This window comes from Mustela nigripes, chromosome 6, assembly GCF_022355385.1.
Source record: "Mustela nigripes isolate SB6536 chromosome 6, MUSNIG.SB6536, whole genome shotgun sequence".
Lineage (NCBI taxonomy): Eukaryota > Metazoa > Chordata > Mammalia > Carnivora > Mustelidae > Mustela > Mustela nigripes.
The window spans coordinates 129843636-129862182 of NC_081562.1; the positions used below are offsets into that span (position 1 = coordinate 129843636).

Here is an 18547-nt window from a genome sequence, read left to right on the forward strand (position 1 = left end):
ACAGACTTATTAGAAGATAACAAGTCTTGGAATACTTGGTCACAACTGTTGAGAATAAAAAATGCCCACTAGGGGAACAAAAAATATAACCAGATAACTAAATATACCCCATTAAAGATATACAGAATGATCCCATATATGCACACACACAAGCATAATGGAGAATGGAAGACCAATTGTAGGATGATTGCAGTGTCTTGAGGACAGCTAGGAGGAAAAATATAGTAACACTTGAGTATTTTTGCCTAATCAGAGTATAATGACAATAAGTCTGTCAATCATATACCCTTAAACCCTAAGGGAAAAGACAGTAAAGAGGAAACTAACTTGTTTTTTGAAAAAGAAATATTCAGTTCATGACTTCTTATTCTCATCTACCAAAACACATAGGCCAGCAGCCTAATCTGGGTAATTGTGTTTGGCTAGCAATGTGTTCTTTCTGTTGATTCAGTCTTCAAAGCTTCCTAATCTCCACTATTTCTGTACAATTGGCTTAAATATTCAATAGCTTAACCAGCTGACCCTCAGTGAGTCTACATTTTGGGTATCAATCCATAGGGGATGTGTGTGTATCAATCCATAGGGGATGTGTGTGTATGTATGTATATGTATATATATATATATATATATGGGTTATTCTTGGGAAAAAATCATAGATATGCTCTTAAATGATGCAACAAATATCTGTTAATTCCTTAAATACAGTAAGTGAGTACTTGGGATTTGCTACAGTTAGGTTGAATAAGTGGTATTTTAGTCTTTGCCTTTTCTTCCTCCAGGACTAGTAGTCAATGTAAACTTCTCAGAGTGGTAAGCTCAGTAAATGATAGTTAGGTGCAGGCCTAGGCAGTGTTGCTTTTAGAATTGAGACTAGATAGGGAGTTGAATGGAAATTTAAGTATGTCACAATGCTAAAACAAAGGCTGGCACAGGAGAGACTGAACATCAAGGTAGGGGGTAACAAAACAAAATGGAATCCAGGAACTAGTTAAAGATCAGATGAATGCAGACACTACTCAGAAAAATTAATCTCAGGGTGCCTGGGTGGCTCAGTGGGTTAAGCCTCTGCCTTCTGCTCAGGTCATGATCTCAGGGTCCGGGATCGAGCCCCACATCAGGCTTTCTGCTCAGCAGGGAGTGTGCTTCCCCCTCTCTCTCTGCCTGTCTCTCTGCCTACTTGTGATCTCTCTCTCTGCCAAATAAATAAATAAAATCTTTTAAAAAACATTTTAAAAAGAAAAATTAATCTCAGCTGAAATCAGGCATGAAATCAGGAAGCAAGAGGAAATCTAAACCATAGGCCTAGAGACAGATGGTCCAAAGGCCAGGCAGGCAACCAGGAACCGAAGGGACAGGCTTGGCAGTCAATCGGATAGAAGTGAGGTGCAAGGAATACGAAAAGATCTTGATGTGAGACAATTACTTTTGGCTGTGGAGCTAGAATCCCAAATGACTTAGACCAAGATTGGCAGGCAGAAGTCAGGTAAATTGATCAGTTTTCCAGTTCTGTTAAATTCAGGTATTGGAGCTACTTTTTTCCCCCCTGAGAGGATTTTAAGTCTTAAATAATTTTCTATTAGAATGAAAAAAAAAAAGACCTATAGGTGGTAGACTTTGGGGATCCGGTGATCACAAAGAAGGAAGGTTTGCACTTAAGGTAAGAATGTGAAGTTGTAGTAAAAGAGGAAAGGGTCATGGTATGAGTAGCAGAATGTGAGCAGTGGTAAATTTGTCCTTCCTTAAATTATGTTTATTAGCAGTCACAAACTACTACTGATTTTCCTATCAAAGATACATCCCCAAATATGAATTGTTAGGCTTAATTTTTAATGTAGTTCCTGTTCATAGTATAAAATATCATCTATCATCAATAGATACTTACATTAAGTAAATTTCTAGTGTCAACTCTGTACATTTACTCTTTCAAGTACTATGATATAATTTTCCATATGCATCAGTTATATATGTTTTATATTCAGACATAAGCAGTTTTACTTAAAATGGTAGATCACAAAAAACTACATTTATAAGCTAAGATTTGTTATATGCAAATATTTTCTGCCTCTTCTTTTGTTCTGTTTAAAACAATAAAGTGCATTCGTATAAAAAAAATGGTAGATCCTTCTGTAAGGAAAACAAAACATCTGTGAAATTTTCTGCTAGTTCTAACACTGTAATGTATAATTATAAGCCTGTATTAGGCTAAAAAATACTACATTTAACTTAACACTATCTGTCAGTAGGCATATAGCTCTAAAAGAGTTGAGATTTCAAAGAATCTCACCACTTTCAGGGATCAGCAGGGAATTGACTTAGAAGTTTGGAGTAGAGAGAAAAAAGCAGCATGGATTACATGCGTTTTCCATCCATAACTTAATCATGCGTTCACTTAAATTATTATTAAGCTCCCGCTGTGTCCAGTATGCTCAGTAGCTATATAGGGTGGCATTTTGAATAGGCTGAAAGAGAGATGTCATTACTGAACTAGGATAATTCCAATGGGAATTTCCAATTTAAATTTAGTGAGCATATGTATAACTCTAAAGGAATTCAATTCATGGCATATTAACCAACAATTGTTTTAGTATAGATTAAAAACATGTAAGTGTTTATAATATGTATCTGCAGTTACCATATATGGGCAATGAAGAAAAAGAATAAAACAAAAACTCATTTTTGTTACATCTAGTAAACATGACTTTGAGGTAAATATGTGTATTTTAACAGCTTTATTCAATTATCACACATCATACAAATTTATTCATTAAAATATGATTCAGTGTTTAGTAACATTAATTTTATTAATTATTTTTAAAACTTGTGACTGTATAGGTAACATAAAATTTGACATTTTAACCACTTTTCAGTGTATAGTTCTGTGGCTTTCATTATTTTCACAGTGTTACGAACCATCACCTCTATTCACAGAATGTTTTCATCACCAGAAACAGAAACTCCATAGCCACTAAACCATAGTTTCCCATGTTCTTCTTTCTCTAGCCCTAGGTAACCTCTGATTTACCTTCTGTCTCTATGAATTTGCCTACTCTAGATACTTTAGTAAGTAGAATTGTACAATGTTTATCTTTTTGTGTCTAGCTTATTTCACTTACTATAATGTTTTCAAGGTCCACCCATATTGTAGCATGTATAAAGACTTCAGTAATTTTTAAGGCTGAGTAGTATTCCATTCTGTGCCTATGTTACAATTTGGTTACTCATTCATCTGATAATAAACACTTGAGTTGTTTCACCTTTTGGTCTATTGCAGATGATGTTATGAATGTTGACATGTGAGTATCTGAGTTCCCATTCAATTATATATCTTTTCAGATGCTAATCTGCAGTTTGTATATCTTTTTTGAAGAAATGTTTATAAAAGTCTGCTGCTTTTAATTTTGTGGTTGTTCTTTGTTATTGAGTTGCAGGAGTTTTTTTTATAGACTCTGGATATTAAACTCTAATCAGATGTATGATTTCAAATATTTTTTTCTATTCTGTAGGTTGTCCTTTTAGGATTTTTAAAGTACCCTTTGATACATGAAAATTTTTGATGAAGTCCAGTTTTCTTTTTGTTTTGTTTCTTGGGCTTTCGGTTTCATCAAAGATTGCATTGTTATCTTTTCATATGTATGTTGGTCATCTGTATGTCTTCTTTGAAAAAATATCTATTCATGTCCTCTGCCCATTTTTTAATTGGATTTTTTGCCACTGAGTTGTATAAACTCTTTATATTTTGGATATGAACCCCTTGTCAGATTATATCATTTGTAAATATTTTCTCCCATTTAGTACGTGCTTTTTTGTTTTGCTGATGCTTTCCTTCGGTCTGCAAAAGCTTTTTATTTTGGTGTAGTGCCAGTAAGCTTAATTTTGTTTTTGTTTCCCTTGCCAGAGAAGACCTATCTAGAAAAGAAAAGTTTCTATGGCTGATGTTAAAGAAATTACTGCCTTTATTTTCTTCTAGGATTTATTGGTTTCAAGTCTGTATCACATGATCAGTGAAATGCAAATTAAAACCATAATGAAGTATTACCTCAAAATGGCTAAAATAAAAAACACAAGAATTAGCAAGTATTGGCGAGGATGTAGAGGAAAAGGAACCTTTGTGCACTGTTGAAGGGAATGAAGATTGGTATAGCCACTGAAAAAACAGAATTACTGTATGATCCAATAATTGCACCACTGGGTGTTTACCCAAAGAAAACAAAAACCCTAATTGGTAAAGATGCATGCACTCCAATGTTTGTTTATTTTGCCTAAGTGCTCTGGTTAAGGTTTCTTATTGATTAACACATTTATCTCTAGCTTCTTGGTGCTAAAACCTTTACTAATATAAAACTAAATTATGGGGTGCCTGAGTGGCACAGTACGTTAAGAATCCAACTCTTGGTTTTGGCTCAGGTCATGATCTCAGGGTCCTGGGATCAAGCCCCGAGTCAGGCTCCATGCTCAGTGTAGAGTCTGCTTGGGGTTCTCTCTCCCTCTGCCTCTTACCATTATGTGTGCTTGCTCTCTCTTTCTCTAATCTTTTAAAACAAACAAAACATTAACAAAACCCTGAATTGTAATGACAGTGTATGATGAAAATTTTATGTCAGTGTTTGGATAGTTTTAGGATAGATTCTGATTGTCAATGTGACTATCTTTAGACTAGATGAGTGAATAAATCTTTATTTAGGGTGAAAGAAAAGGTGACAGTGAACAAGAGTATCACTCTGAATGTTGAAGAATGGCTATCAGGAAGGTTACACAAGGAATGATAAGTTGTTCTATTGAAAAGTCTATACTCCAAAACAAACATCTGTATACATAAATCATTAGCTTATTAATTAGTAACTATAATCCACTTTAATAATTTGTTTTGTTGGGCATGTCCTTTAATTTTATTTACCAAATTAATTGCTGTTTTTGGTTATCAGTGGGTTGTTTAATTTCTTTTTGTTAACAACAGACATGTTTTTCTCTAAGTTACAGTATGTCAATTTTGTGTGTCTGAGCAACTAACTAGTCAGGCTTCTTAGTCTAATCTACCAAATGCCTTCATGCCCACTACCGTCTCAGGGAACAAGCTGTCTCAATTTTTTCTCCTATTTAAAAATGGGCTTAGAAAACGCTCAGAGAAAAATGAGCTAAAAATTTTAGTGCAAATTATAAAAAAGGAAATACCATTTGAGAGGGCAATGTGTGATGATTCTGGGTGGACTGTATTATAAAATTCTATTGTAAAAAGCTGTATGCTAAAAAGTATGGAGAACTGTCATCTCTGAAACTGAGGTAATCATAATGCCGTTACCAAGGTGATTTGAAGGGATGAACATGATAATTTACCAAAAAATACTGCTGTTCATGTGTGTGTGTTTGTGTGTGTGTGAATCTTTTCTCGTGCTTCCACTAATGAAATCTGTATATATTGCTTCTAAATGTTGAAGGATAGTCTAAACTTCAAGAAATTATTGTTCCAAGTTACTTGCATGAAGGAAAAATGATGCTTTACAAAGCGATGACTCATTTCTTAAGATGGCAGAATGATAGAATATTGCTGAGTGTAGAGTCTCAGTGTAGACTCTATCATCTTCTATAATTATTTAAATATATCCAATAATTTTAGGTTACAAACTATGTGCTAAACCATTGTGTTAGGTCTTGGACTTACAGAGTTGATCAGTATATGGTTCCTGCCTCTAGAACTTTTGAAGGGTGGCAGCTAATGGACTTCTGTCTCTTGGATGAAATTATATGTATATACAATGCCTACCACAGGTAGATGCCTGGTAATAGTTGAATGCAACTATTTACCTTCTTTTCTTATTCTTTACCTTCTTTTCTTATTCTTTCCTCCTTCTGTCAACATTCTTTTTTTTAAACTTTTTAGTTCTTTCTCCTGACCACAAAGCCTGGGTTCAATGAAGGGATATTGGGATAAAGAAAAATAATAAGGAAGTATCAAATTAGTAATAACAATCACTGCAGTACTTTTTTATTTTTTAATATCAACTTACAAATTTAGAGCTCACAAGGACCTTTGCAATCATTTTGTTCATGTCTATTTTACAGACAGGGCAACTGAGACTATTCCCATACTAGACCACGAGTCTTCTGGAGGAGAAAGACCAAATCTACTTCTTCTTCTCTCTATCACAGTACCTAATGCAGTAGGAATCAACTGACTACTTATGGAAAGAATAATTTAATGTATATGGTCTGAAGCATTTATGGTGGAACAAAATCCACTAATCTGCTTTCTGTCCTGTTCCCTCATACCCACTTCTACCAATATACTTCATAAGTTCCTACAGAGAAAAGATAATCATTTTTACTATTTACTATCATGAAGCCACATTTGTATTTAGCTTTCTGTTCCACTTATCACAAGACTTTAAGTGGGCCAGGAGCCTACTTTTCTGCTCTGTCTCTTTCCATTTTTTTTTTTTTTTCCAGTGGATTAACTGCCAGCTCAGATGAATAGCTTGGGGCTTCCAGGAAGACTAGAGGAAACGAATGAGTGTGGCCCTTCTATCTCTCTCTATTACCTAGAAACTGAAAAAGTCATATGATTGGCAAAAAAAAAAAATTTAGTACAAATAACTTATTTTACAGTATTTGAAAAGTAAAGGTCTGAGTTCCTAATATCTCATGTATCTCTGAAAAATGAGAGGTATGAAACATCCATATATAAATATAAGAATCTTGAAATGAATTTTCAGGCTACAAAGTATTTGGTTTGTTACTATTAGGGAAAAATATTTTCTAACCATAAAAGTACATGTGACTTTTTTTTTTAAAGAATACATCTAAATTATAAAATACAGTTATTTCAGTGGTGGAGACAGAATTCATTTATTCTGGGAGTCATGTCCATTACGTTAAATTTTGCTTAGCCTGATCAATGATGAATCGGGGGTGTCCCAGAGAAGTAAATCTCAATTCCACTCTCCCTGTTTCTACCTCTGTCATTTAAAACTCTTCAGTTTGTTTTTTCCAAATGTTCTTAGTCTTAAGACTTTGTTAGTATGCCTCAATCTTTCTGAGTGTGCTGATCTTTCAGATTAAAATATATTATAAAATCTTAATAGAAATAAAGTATTCCTGGGTTTCTACTTTTATTCACCTGTATTTAATGTTCATTAAACATATTTTTGTCAATTTTTTTTTAAGATTTTATATATTTGAGAGAGCAAGAGTGAGAGAGAGAGAGGATGAGCAGGGGAAGCAGTAGGCAGAGGGAGAAAAAGGCTCTCCACAGAGCAAGGAGCCCATTGTGGGACTTGATCCCAGGACCCCAGGATCATGACCTGAGCTCTTGGTAGACGCTTAACCGGCTCAGTCATCCAGGCTCCCCAAGAAGAAATTTTTTCTTTTAAGAAATGATTGTTTCTTGACCAGGGTAATACTAATTTTTTTCTCTGTCCCATCAAACATTAATGAATTTTTGTTTGTTTGTTTTTGCTTCCTGATTTTAGATTGATGCACTTTTTTTTTAGTGTTTTTTTTAATGTGTTTTTGCTTTTTTTTTTTTTTTTTTTAATCTGTTTTTGAGAGAGAGCAAGCAAGCCAGGATGACCATGGGGAGGGGGAAAGGGAGAAGCAGACTCCCTGCTGAGGAGGGAGCCTGATGCAGAACTCTATCCAGGACCTGGGGATCATAGCTCTAGAGGAAGGAAGATGCTTAAATGACTGAGCCCCGCCCCAGGTGCCCGATGCACTGTTTCCTATGAAATTGTCAGTGCTCAATGATTCACATATATTATCTTTTTTTTTTCCTTTCTCTAAGCGTTAAACAAGTTTTATTTTATACCTGGTCTCTGTTCATTTCCAGTCCAGATTTTAGCCTGTTTGAATAAAACTTTTTTAAGGAGAATTATTACAAATTATAAAATTTAGACCTTATTTTGTTCTTTTCGTGTCTTTCAGCTTGCAAAGATAAGTACAATAGAAGAATATAAATTAAATAAGAAGTAGGTAGGAAGTTCAAGAAAGGAATTGTGAGGACTGGAAAAAAGAACCAGAGGTAGTGAAATGGTACAGTTCATGAATTGAGAGTCTATATATTTACTAAATGAAGGATACAGCTTTGACTTTAAGATTCTTAAATTTAAATGTAAGCAGGGCAATCAGTTACATAGGTAACTGCACTACAGCTCAGTGCAATGTAGGCTGAAAGAGCAACAAGCCCCCAGGGCAGTTCAAAATATCAGTGATAAAGTGTGCCTCAATAAAATCTGTCTCGGAGAATGTGGTAGCAAGGAGGGGGATGAATTTTATGGAACCCTTGAAGCACAACAGTGCCTCAGAGAATCTGATTTGGGGAGCATTTTGATATGTTTATGTTTATTATAAAAAAATCCAACAGATTACAATTAATAAAAAGATTACAATTTGTAGTAGGTAATTACAGAGCAAACATTAAATCTGTTATAACAAGCTATAGGTAGAATAAAATCACATAACATCATGAGGCACTGTAAGAATAAATTGAGTCTATCAAATCACCTTTTATCATTGACTGTGTACTGTAGAATACTATATAATCTGGTATGTATTTTTTATATATACATATATATATAAATGTTTTATATATATGTTTTATATATTTTAGCAGTATTATATAGTATTTTGTGTGTGTGTATAAACATACACATATATAAAATATATATAAATATATTAAACAAACTGTATAAATCTATATAATACTGCTAAAAGGAAAACTCAGGTCATATTCAGCTATATAAGAGTCTCTATTTCTAGCAAGATACGGAGTTTTGTTTTGTTTTGTTTTGTTTTAGAAGTAAATCTGGGAAGGAGAAAAAAAAAAAAAAGAAAAGCCAATTTTAATAAAGCAGGGATAAATTAGGGGGGGCATGTCCATGACTCAAGTTTTCATTTCCAAGTCCTTAAGGAACAAGCTGAACCAAATGTTTGGGTGAAAAAGTTCAGAAAGGATTGGGTTTGCAAACATATAACCAGAAATGCCACAAAAAGGAGAGGAGAGGATTAATCATCTGGGGTCACAAAACCAAACAACTGGGACACTGAATTTTGCTAAACTCATTCACATGACACAGCAACTGCCATATTTTTCTCCTACTCTTTTTGGGCAGGAAATAAATATCACTGGTACAAAACCTGTCCCTGTTTAATGCGATCTTGCTGTGGCAGAGAGCCTAAAAAGGAACATGCCCAGGAATATGGATGCAATTAGTGTGAATAAAGCTGAGCCAGGTTCCTGTAGCTTAACCTTACAGAGACCCCTCAATGTTGCCAATGTGAGCATAGTCTCAGCTTGGCTTCTCCTCATCTGAGTGTAGTGTTAGCACATTCACAACTGCCCAACAGGAACCAGATGCAGATCTGGACTCCCTTTGGAAACATATTTGGTAGCACTTTGAAAATCTTCTTTGACCTGGTAAAATTACTAGGGGTCAATCTTTAGGAAATAATTAGGACAACAAAGATTTATGTAGAAAGAGGCTTATCACAAATTATTTGTAATAATGAAAAATTATATGTCTGATAATAGGATAATGGTTAAATGATGATACATGTACTTGAGAGGACATTAAATAGCCCTTTCGAATAATGCTAGAAAGAATATTTATTGGCTTAAGGGCGGTGTTTCTCAAAGTGTAGTCTGTGGACTGCCAGAGGTCCTAAGACCTCTTCAGAGGTATACAAATTCAAAACTATCATCATCATCATCATCATCAGACCCATTGGTAAAAGGTTCATTCAAATGCAAGCTAGATCAATGAATTTTTATTTTAACAGACTTTTTCACTGTGTTGAGATTTGCACTGATGTTGCACTGATGATTACAACTGTCAGTGCCTTAGCAGGGAACAAGAGAATGGTATCTAGCTATATGTTACATTCTTCACCAGCACGTATTTGCAGTAAATTTTTTGACAAGTCCGTTTCATTTCAAAATGATCTTGTTGAAACAACAAAATTGATTGTATTAAATCTCAACTGTTCATGCAAGGTTTTTCTAGTATTCTGAGAACTATGCATAAAGCACTTTTATGGCATATTGTCTTGTGGAAAAGCACTGCAAGACCGAGTTGCATGCTAAACTAACTACTTTTTTCATGCAACGGCAATTATATTTGGAAGAATGACTGACAGTTTGTGGTTATTCAGTTTAGGGCCTTTGGCAGACATTTTACTAAAAAATGAATATGAGCAATGATATCAGAGAAAACACCTGACAGTATCTCTTGCTAATGATAAAATTTGAACTTTCAAACAAAAGTTAGAATTCTAAAAAACTTGCATTTTCCATCAGGATCACAACCGCTTCCCAGTATTTTAAAGACTTGTCTGAAATTTTTATCTTATGGTGCATAATGAAATGTTTCAACACTTGAGAAGCTACATAACTCACTTAACATTTTCTAAATGAAAAGTGCAGGACACTACAGAATGGGTAAATGATCCATTCATAGTGCCAGATAGACTAATGAATTTTTAATGTAACAGTGCAAAGACTTCATTGATAGGGTTTCAGATCCCACATTAGAACTACACTTTACCACAATGTCAAGTTTTGGTATAATAAAAAACATGCATGATTATCTAAAAATCTATGAAAATATATCTCCCTTTTCAAAAATATTTATCTATGTAAGGTTGAATTTTCTTTATATACTTCAATCAAAACAATATACTGCAGTGCTTTTAATGCAATAGTAGATACAAAAATTCAGTGCTGGCTCTCACTAAATTTTTCTTTCAGTTTGAGTACCTCTGTTCTCCTGAGCATTCTGGTTTCAAATAGGAGTAAGTACTCAATACCTGCAGGAAACAAGACATACTTTTCCTCAGTAAGTTTTTGCTATCTCTTCTAAAGATAGTTTGCTATCTCTGTATTCTTTTCCTGTCTCCTATAAATGTGATGCTATAAAGTCCTACATTAATAAAGGTCATTTTCATAAAATGATATGTATATTGCATATGTATAATACATATATGAATATGTTTTTATAATATGTATTTTATCTTAATACATGATGGATTTTTTATTTTAAAATGAATTAATACTTATAATTTAAAATACTTCTCAAACACTTCTCAATAAATATAAATTTTGATAACTGAACCACATAAAAAAGTTCTTTGGGGTTCTCCATAATGTTTGGTGATGTAAAGGTATCTTGAGTAAAAAATCTGAGAGTGATCAGCATAGGGAGAGAAGAAAAAAAAATTGGTAGACAACTCAAATTTCAAGATGCAAGTATGTGCACATATCTTTATATGTGTGCACATTGATAAAAGTTTAGAAGATACATCGAAGTGGTAATAATATATATCTCTGGATGGTGACATTAAAGATAATTTTAAATTCTCTTCTGGCACTTTGTGGTATTTCCTAGTTTATCATCGTTAAGTTGTTGTGTATTAGAATCTTGGAGAAGATGAATGGTTTTCCAGTTCAGAAACTCTCAGGAGGCATTACCCCAGCTTGAGCTCCATACCATCCTGCCCCAACCCCTGTTAAGTCATTTGCCTTAAAGATAAGATCTGCCATGCTCACCAGGTTTTCCTGGTTGCCTTCTTTTAGCATTTCTTCTCAAAGCCAGTCCGGTCCACCTTGCTGCACTACGTAACAGTTGTTGGATAGGCTGCACTCTTTCATAAATCCTGCTTTTGCTCTGAGGCTCACTCTCCATTGGCCGGAACTGAGCTAGCTCTGGAGCCAGATAAACTTTTCTTTGTATTCCACTGTGCGTGGTACATTTTACTACCAGGACATATGGTACTTTTACAATTGGAATGAAATATTTTTCCATGTAAATGGCTCTATATGAAAACTCTCTAATTTCATTATTGAATTCTTATAGACATATAATCTGTTTGATTGAAACTGATGGCAGTGTTGAAGTTAATTATCAGTCTTCATGATTTCTCTTAGCAATCACCTAGCAACTTGCTGCTTTTTAAATCTTTTTAGAAAATTTAAAATTTACAACACTATATGAAAATCTGTATAGAAAGAGTGGACTTATTTTATTATGACACAAGTTTCCAAAAATTTTAAAAAATAAACTGTTTTGGATTTATTTATATATACAGCTAAAGCTCTCTTGGACTCTCAATAAATTTAGCTTATAATACATTAAAAATGGGAAAAAAACCCAAAATGGCATTTACCTGTCTTAAAACAACCTCTCTTATAAAACATATTTAGAAATTATAAGTACCCAAGCACACAAATTAGCATTCTATGTAGATTTCTTACATTTCTACATTCTATGTAGGTTTCCCTGTTAATTCCTAGCAAATTTACCATCATTTAAAAAAAATTTTTTATTAACACATATTGTGTTATTAGCCCTAGGGATACAGGTCTGTGAATCGCCAGGTTTACACGCTTCACAGCACTCACCATAGCACATACCTTCCCCAGTGTCCATAACCAACCATCCTCTCCCTACCCCCTCCACCCGACAGCCCTCAGTTTGTTTTGTGAGATTAAGAGTCGCTTACGGTTTGTCTCCCTCTTAATCCCATTTCACTAAGAATACCTTCTAGTTCCATCTACGTCATTGCAAATAGCAAGATTTCATTTCTTTTGATGGCTGCATCATATTCCATTTCATATATATATGCCACATCTTCTTTATCCATTCATCTGTTGATGAAAATCTAGGTTCTTTCCATAGTTTGGCAATTGTGGACACTGTTGCTAAACATTCAGGTGCACATGCCCCTTCAGATGAGTACATTTGTATCTTTAGGGTAAATACCCAGTAGTGCAATTGCTGGGTCATAGGGTACCTCTATTTCCAACTTTTTGAGGAACCTCCATGCTGCTTTCTGGAGTGGTTGCACCAGCTTGCATTCCCACCAACAGTGTAGGAGGGTTCCCCTTTCTCTGCATCCTTGCCAGCATCTGTCATTTCCTGACTTGTTAATTTTAGCCATTCTGACTGGTGTGAGGTGGTATCTCATTGGTGCTCCACATCACTTGGCATCAGGGAAATACATACCATCATTTTTTCTTACATTACCTGTTTTAGTCACACTAATGACGCCACCCTCTGTCATGCCTTGTGCCTTTACACAAGATGTTTTGTCTTTGTGATGTTCTTCCTCCTTTTAATCTAGTGGATTTCTGTCCATGATTTCAGACTTGACTGATGCAGCACATTCTCACAGAATCCTTCTTCAATGTCTCTAGCATATTATTCTCACCTCTGAAGCAAAGTCGGCCTCTTCTTTACCTGTGTTTCTCCATTGCTGTGCAGGAAGTGACTGTATGTGCTTAATACGTGCTTGCTGAAGAACTGCTGTTACTTGCTTTTCTAGGTGCCGCCTTCACCAAGGTCTAAGTTATTATTTATTTTTATATCCTCATCCTTAGCACAGTGCCTACCACAAAATAGATGTTTAAAAAATGTTTGCCAACAAATACCTGAATGGATTGCTAGGAGTTATATGATTTATGCCTTTCTTTTTTATAAAGATGAATATAAGCTGGTCTTTTACATTCTGTTGTCATTCTGTCCTTTGATTCATTAGTGAGCTAGAAATTTTAACACAGTAAACAGGTTGTTGAACTTATAGGAGTATCGTTAAGGATGCTTTAAGGAGAAATTGTGTGAAATATGATTCAAAAGCATAAAAGAATCTCTCAGGAGAATAGCAAGGCAGTTACTGAAGAAAAATTATGAAACTGATCCCATCTCCCCCCGCCCCCGCCAAATTCCCCACCTTTTAGTAACGCCTAATGAAGGAAAATACTTAGCATCTTGATTCTCCAAAGGTGCTGAATGTACTTGCTGCATACTATGGGAGAGCAATGTGATTTACTAAATGATTAGGATACTTATCTGTACTGCCTTCCTCATTTAAGCAGGTTACTTCTTTCAGTGAGCAACTCTGATTTCTTGGACATTAGGGAACAAATGTAACATAATGTCTTCTTGCTATGTAAGATTTATAATAAACAGAAGATGCTGAAAAGATCCTTGAATCCTGACCTGGAAATAATTTTTGTTAAATAATCATCTGTATTAATATGGTAAAATATCTATCTTCAGATCAAATAATTAGAACATGGGGCTGCTAGATGGTAAAGTGTTCTTTATAAGTTTTACACAGATTTTATTTCTTAGACGATTTGGAGTGTATGTCCATTGACCATAGATTTGAAACAACTTGGGATAGTTAGTAACTGCAACATACACACTTAGGCCAGTGCAGCTTGCATTATTCACGACTTGTATTTCTCATACATTGCATATAAATTGTTTTTGTTTAGTCAGTATCTTAAATGATCATAGAACTAAACAATGACTTGATATTTAGTAAATTACATTACAAAATTGCAAATAATTTAAAAATTCACATGAAATTTCTAATTTTATTCCTTTGAGAAGTAGATTACTTTCTTTCTTAAATATTTTATTTATTGAGAGAGGGAGCAAGAGTGCACAAGTAGGGGGAGGGGCAGAGGGGCAGTAAGACTCCCCACCGAGTGTGCAGCCAGACTTGGGGCTTGATCCCAGGACCCCAAGATCATGACCCGAGCTGAAGTCAGATGCTTAACCAACTGATCCACCCAGGTGCCCCAATAAATTACTCTCTTGAGAAGATTTCATCTGTACACTCACAAATTAATTCTCTAAATAAATAGAATGAGAATAATAATGTAAGTAAAATTGTTAATCAGATTATCAGCCAGGTTGATTAGGTTAGGTGTCAGTTGCCAGGCTAAGTTTTCAGAAACTTCAGTGCCAAATCTGTCATAAAGGTGGACACCTAAATTAAATGGTCTAGTATGAGGATAGTATTGAGAATGGACACAATTACTATTTCAACTAAATTCAATTTCTTGAAATTCCCAGGTTTTTTGATGTTCAGTTTCTTCCATAGATTTTGAGTACTTGTAGGTTTTTGGTATCCTCTAATCTTCAACATTACTATTCTAAGATTTAAGCTTCTGATTATGGACTGATTTTGTAACCCATCATGGATCCCATTAATGAGTTTGCAAAGGGTTATACGTGTAGGCCTCATTTGTATCTCCCATGGGGTTATAGGCAGCTGGTTCAGCTGTGGAGACCCTAATCACCTTCTTTCTTATCAGAAATATAAGCCCCCATGTTGCATCACCACTTCCTCATATCAGGGAGATCATATGATAGTTGTCTTTCTCTGTTTGACTTATTTCGCTAAGCATGATACGCTTTTGATCTTGATGAAATCCCAATAGTTCATTTTTGCCCTTGCTTCCCTTGCCTTTTGCGTTGTTCATAGGAAGATGTTGCTGCGGCAGAGGTCGAAGAGGTTGCTGCCTGTGTTCTCCTCAAGGATTTTGATGGATTCCTTTCGCACATTGAGGTCCTTGATCCATTTTGAGTCTATTTTTGTGTGTGGTTAAGGAAATGGTCCAATTTCATTTTTCTGCATGTGGCTGTCCAATTTTCCCAGCACCATTTATTGAAGAGGCTGTCTTTTTTCCATTGGACATTCTTTCCTGCTTTGTCGAAGATTAGTTGACTGTAGAGTTGAGGGTCTATTTCTGGGCTTTCTCTTCTGTTCCATTGATCTGTTTTTGTGCCAGTACCATGCGGTCTTGATGATGACAGCTTTGTAATAGAGCTTGAAGAAGAGGACACCACTTTTATGTAGCCTTTGAAAGTCTTCTTTTATTATATTTTATTTCTATGGTAAAGGAAGAAGTAAACCTAGCATATCTGGAAACTTCCCCTATATTCTTTTGACCAATAAGTTCTTGGACATTATAGTCTGGAAAGATGGCAGTTGGTATCCCTCATTCTGTGTCTTGGGTATATTTAGCCCACAGAAAATCAATTCAATTATTTTCATATATTATTGCAAATTTACGAATCCCAGCCATCTGACTTTTCATCTGTCCTACATGTTACCTACATAATGCATGGTGTGCTAGGCAAGGTGCAAGACAGACCAACAGTGCTGTGCCTGCTTTCCAGAGATTTATCCACAAAGGGAATTATAAGTGAGTTCCAGATACTGTTTTTAACTATCAGTCTGTTGTTTGGTGAAAACTACCATACAGATAGATTTGCCAGGTGTCTAGTCTAATGCTGTCTAGTCTAATGCTGAATTATAATTTAGGAACTTTTTTTTTTTTTGATAAGCCTTAACTATCACAGGGAATAGTAATGCAAATATAAAGGTAGATCACTACCAGTAAGACTGAAAACACCCTAATAGCTGAAGGTGTAATGCAGTCACATTACAACCAGAGAACACTCAGGGCCCTAAAGAACCAAGTTCAACATTCTGTTTGATTCATGCAGTTTTGGAACTGGGAGAAAACTTTAAAATAATTTATTACTCCCCATGTAGAAGGTGTAACATGGGTTACAGGAAGGAGTAATTTAAGCAACATAAACATTTTAACTTTGTAGTTCTATTTTATATTAAAAATAGAGCAGAAATATAAGAATGACACAACAAAACCATGCTTTCAACAAATACTATTTTTTTGGAGAAGGCTAAGAAAAAGAAAAGTCTATTTAACGATAAATACATAAATAAAAGTAATAGTAAACATAATATGTAGGCCCTAAATTGTGGGGACAGCCTATAAATGATAGAAGTTTGGGAAAGATGACTGAGTTCAACTTCCTCATTTTACACATAAGAAAATGTAGAATATAGTTTTCTTTCTGTTCTCCAAACCCATCTTTCTTCCTGGATTTTTGCATCTCTCTTAGTGGCATTATCAACCATGCAGTTGCCTAAGTACAAGATCCTCAAATCAACTTTGACAGTTGTTTTTTATCATCTCCTATATTAAGGCATTCAACCACTGTCTGGATTCAAGAATTTATAATCTCTCTTCTAAACCTCTTGTGTAGCCTTATGTCCTAAAAGATTAGATATTTTCTAATCTCATGCTCTGCCTCTGTGTGTGTGTGTGTGTGTGTGTTTAAACACAGATATGATCTGGTCATTCTTCTGCTTAAAACACTTTACTGGCTTTTATCAGTTAAGGCACTACCAGGAAATAGCTGACATACTCAAATTGGAGAATTGGATGTTTGATAAAATGAAAGTTTGCAGAGGTATGCCAGAATGTAGAGGAACAAGAAGAGGTGGTACGGTAGACTGGGCCCATCATCAGGCCTGCTGTCAGCCTAGGCTGGAAGGGGGAAGAAGCAGGACATTGGAGGAAGTAGTAGTATGCAGAGGGGCTTTTGACAGTTCTTTCACTTCTAGCAGCCAGCTGGAACTTCACTGTAGGAAGTAGTCAGGGTTATGAACACCCGGGCCTTCTCTTTTTCCTCTCTCAAGGTACCCTACTCTGGCCAAACATAATGTAAATTCAGATGACAAGGGATCCCATTAATGCAGTCGATAAAGGCCAAGTCTCCAGATCAACCTTCCCCTCTTCTCCATCCTGTTTAGTGGAAAAGAGTGGGGGGTGGACCTGAGGGGCAGACAGAACATAGCCAGCACTCAGCTCTATTTTTTTCTTAAATGAGTTGAAATCTCCTGAGTAGGCATTCAAACCCTGATTACCTCCTCCACAGTGTACTACTAAGTTTAATTTTTTGTCCCCCCTCCCATATTCTGTAGCTGTGCTGGCTATTTTTGGAACTCCTGAGTGTCCACATTATTTTTTTGAACTCCCTAATCTCATCTTTGTCTGGTTGCTGCCTCCCTTTTGTAGTCCTCTTAATCCTTCTTCCATGTGAATTGCTAAGCTCCCTAAAATGCCTCCATGTGATGTTTCAAGACTTGTCTTATGTACCGCTCACCCCACTCAAATGAGAGGCCACAGGGTAGGAAGTGAACTCCTATGAGAGGAGCAGAAATGTCACTGTCTTGAGACAAATGCTCTTTTTCCTCTAAATACTCTACTGGCCTTTTCTTCCATTTCCAGAAAAGAACACAAAGTTTAGGATTGGGGGAAAGTATCAGGGAATAAACGGTATAGGCTTCTCTTTAAAACGGAGAAGAGAGAGGAGGAGGAGGAGGAATCACATATTGTCCAAGACCATTTTTAAGGGGAGGATTTGGAAACCCTGTTCTCAATTTCCCTTTTCCAACCCAAAGCAAACATTTGGCAAGGTTGGCAGAGCATAGCTCCAGTATACAAAGGAACTGAGACTGGGGAGTGAGGTTCCTAGGTTTTAATGACTGTATTTCTTGTGGACAAATGCACACAAATGGAGAGAGCAAAAGTTTGCCAGCATTATGAGACACCCTTGGTTGTTGCTGCTAGTGGTTGTTGTCTAAGGCTAAGTACCTATTTCTGGGATCAGGGCAGCCTCACTAGTAACACTGTAGCTGCAAAAGAAGCTGAGTGCCTTTAACACCAAGTAAGTGAGGTTTTGGTTTTTACTAAGGATAGATATTCATTGTTGGGCCCAAGTTAGGCCTATCCGGGGATCTTGAAGTAGAAAAAGTAGCTGCCTTTCTATCTCCAAAGCTCCACATTATTATACAAGGTATTTGCAGTGACAAGGGTCTGGTAGAGAGAATATAGTATTATAGGGATAGATAACTTTATCTGTGGGCAGGGCCACTCATTCAAGCATCTCAGACA

General features: G+C 35.6%; 1 protein-coding gene across 1 annotated transcript in view; it reads right to left on the reverse strand.

Annotated features, from left to right (window-relative positions):
* Positions 1 to 18547, reverse strand: part of MALRD1 (MAM and LDL receptor class A domain containing 1) — a 751478-nt gene that overhangs the window by 4132 nt on the left and 728799 nt on the right. The gene's annotated exons all lie outside the window — the stretch shown is intronic.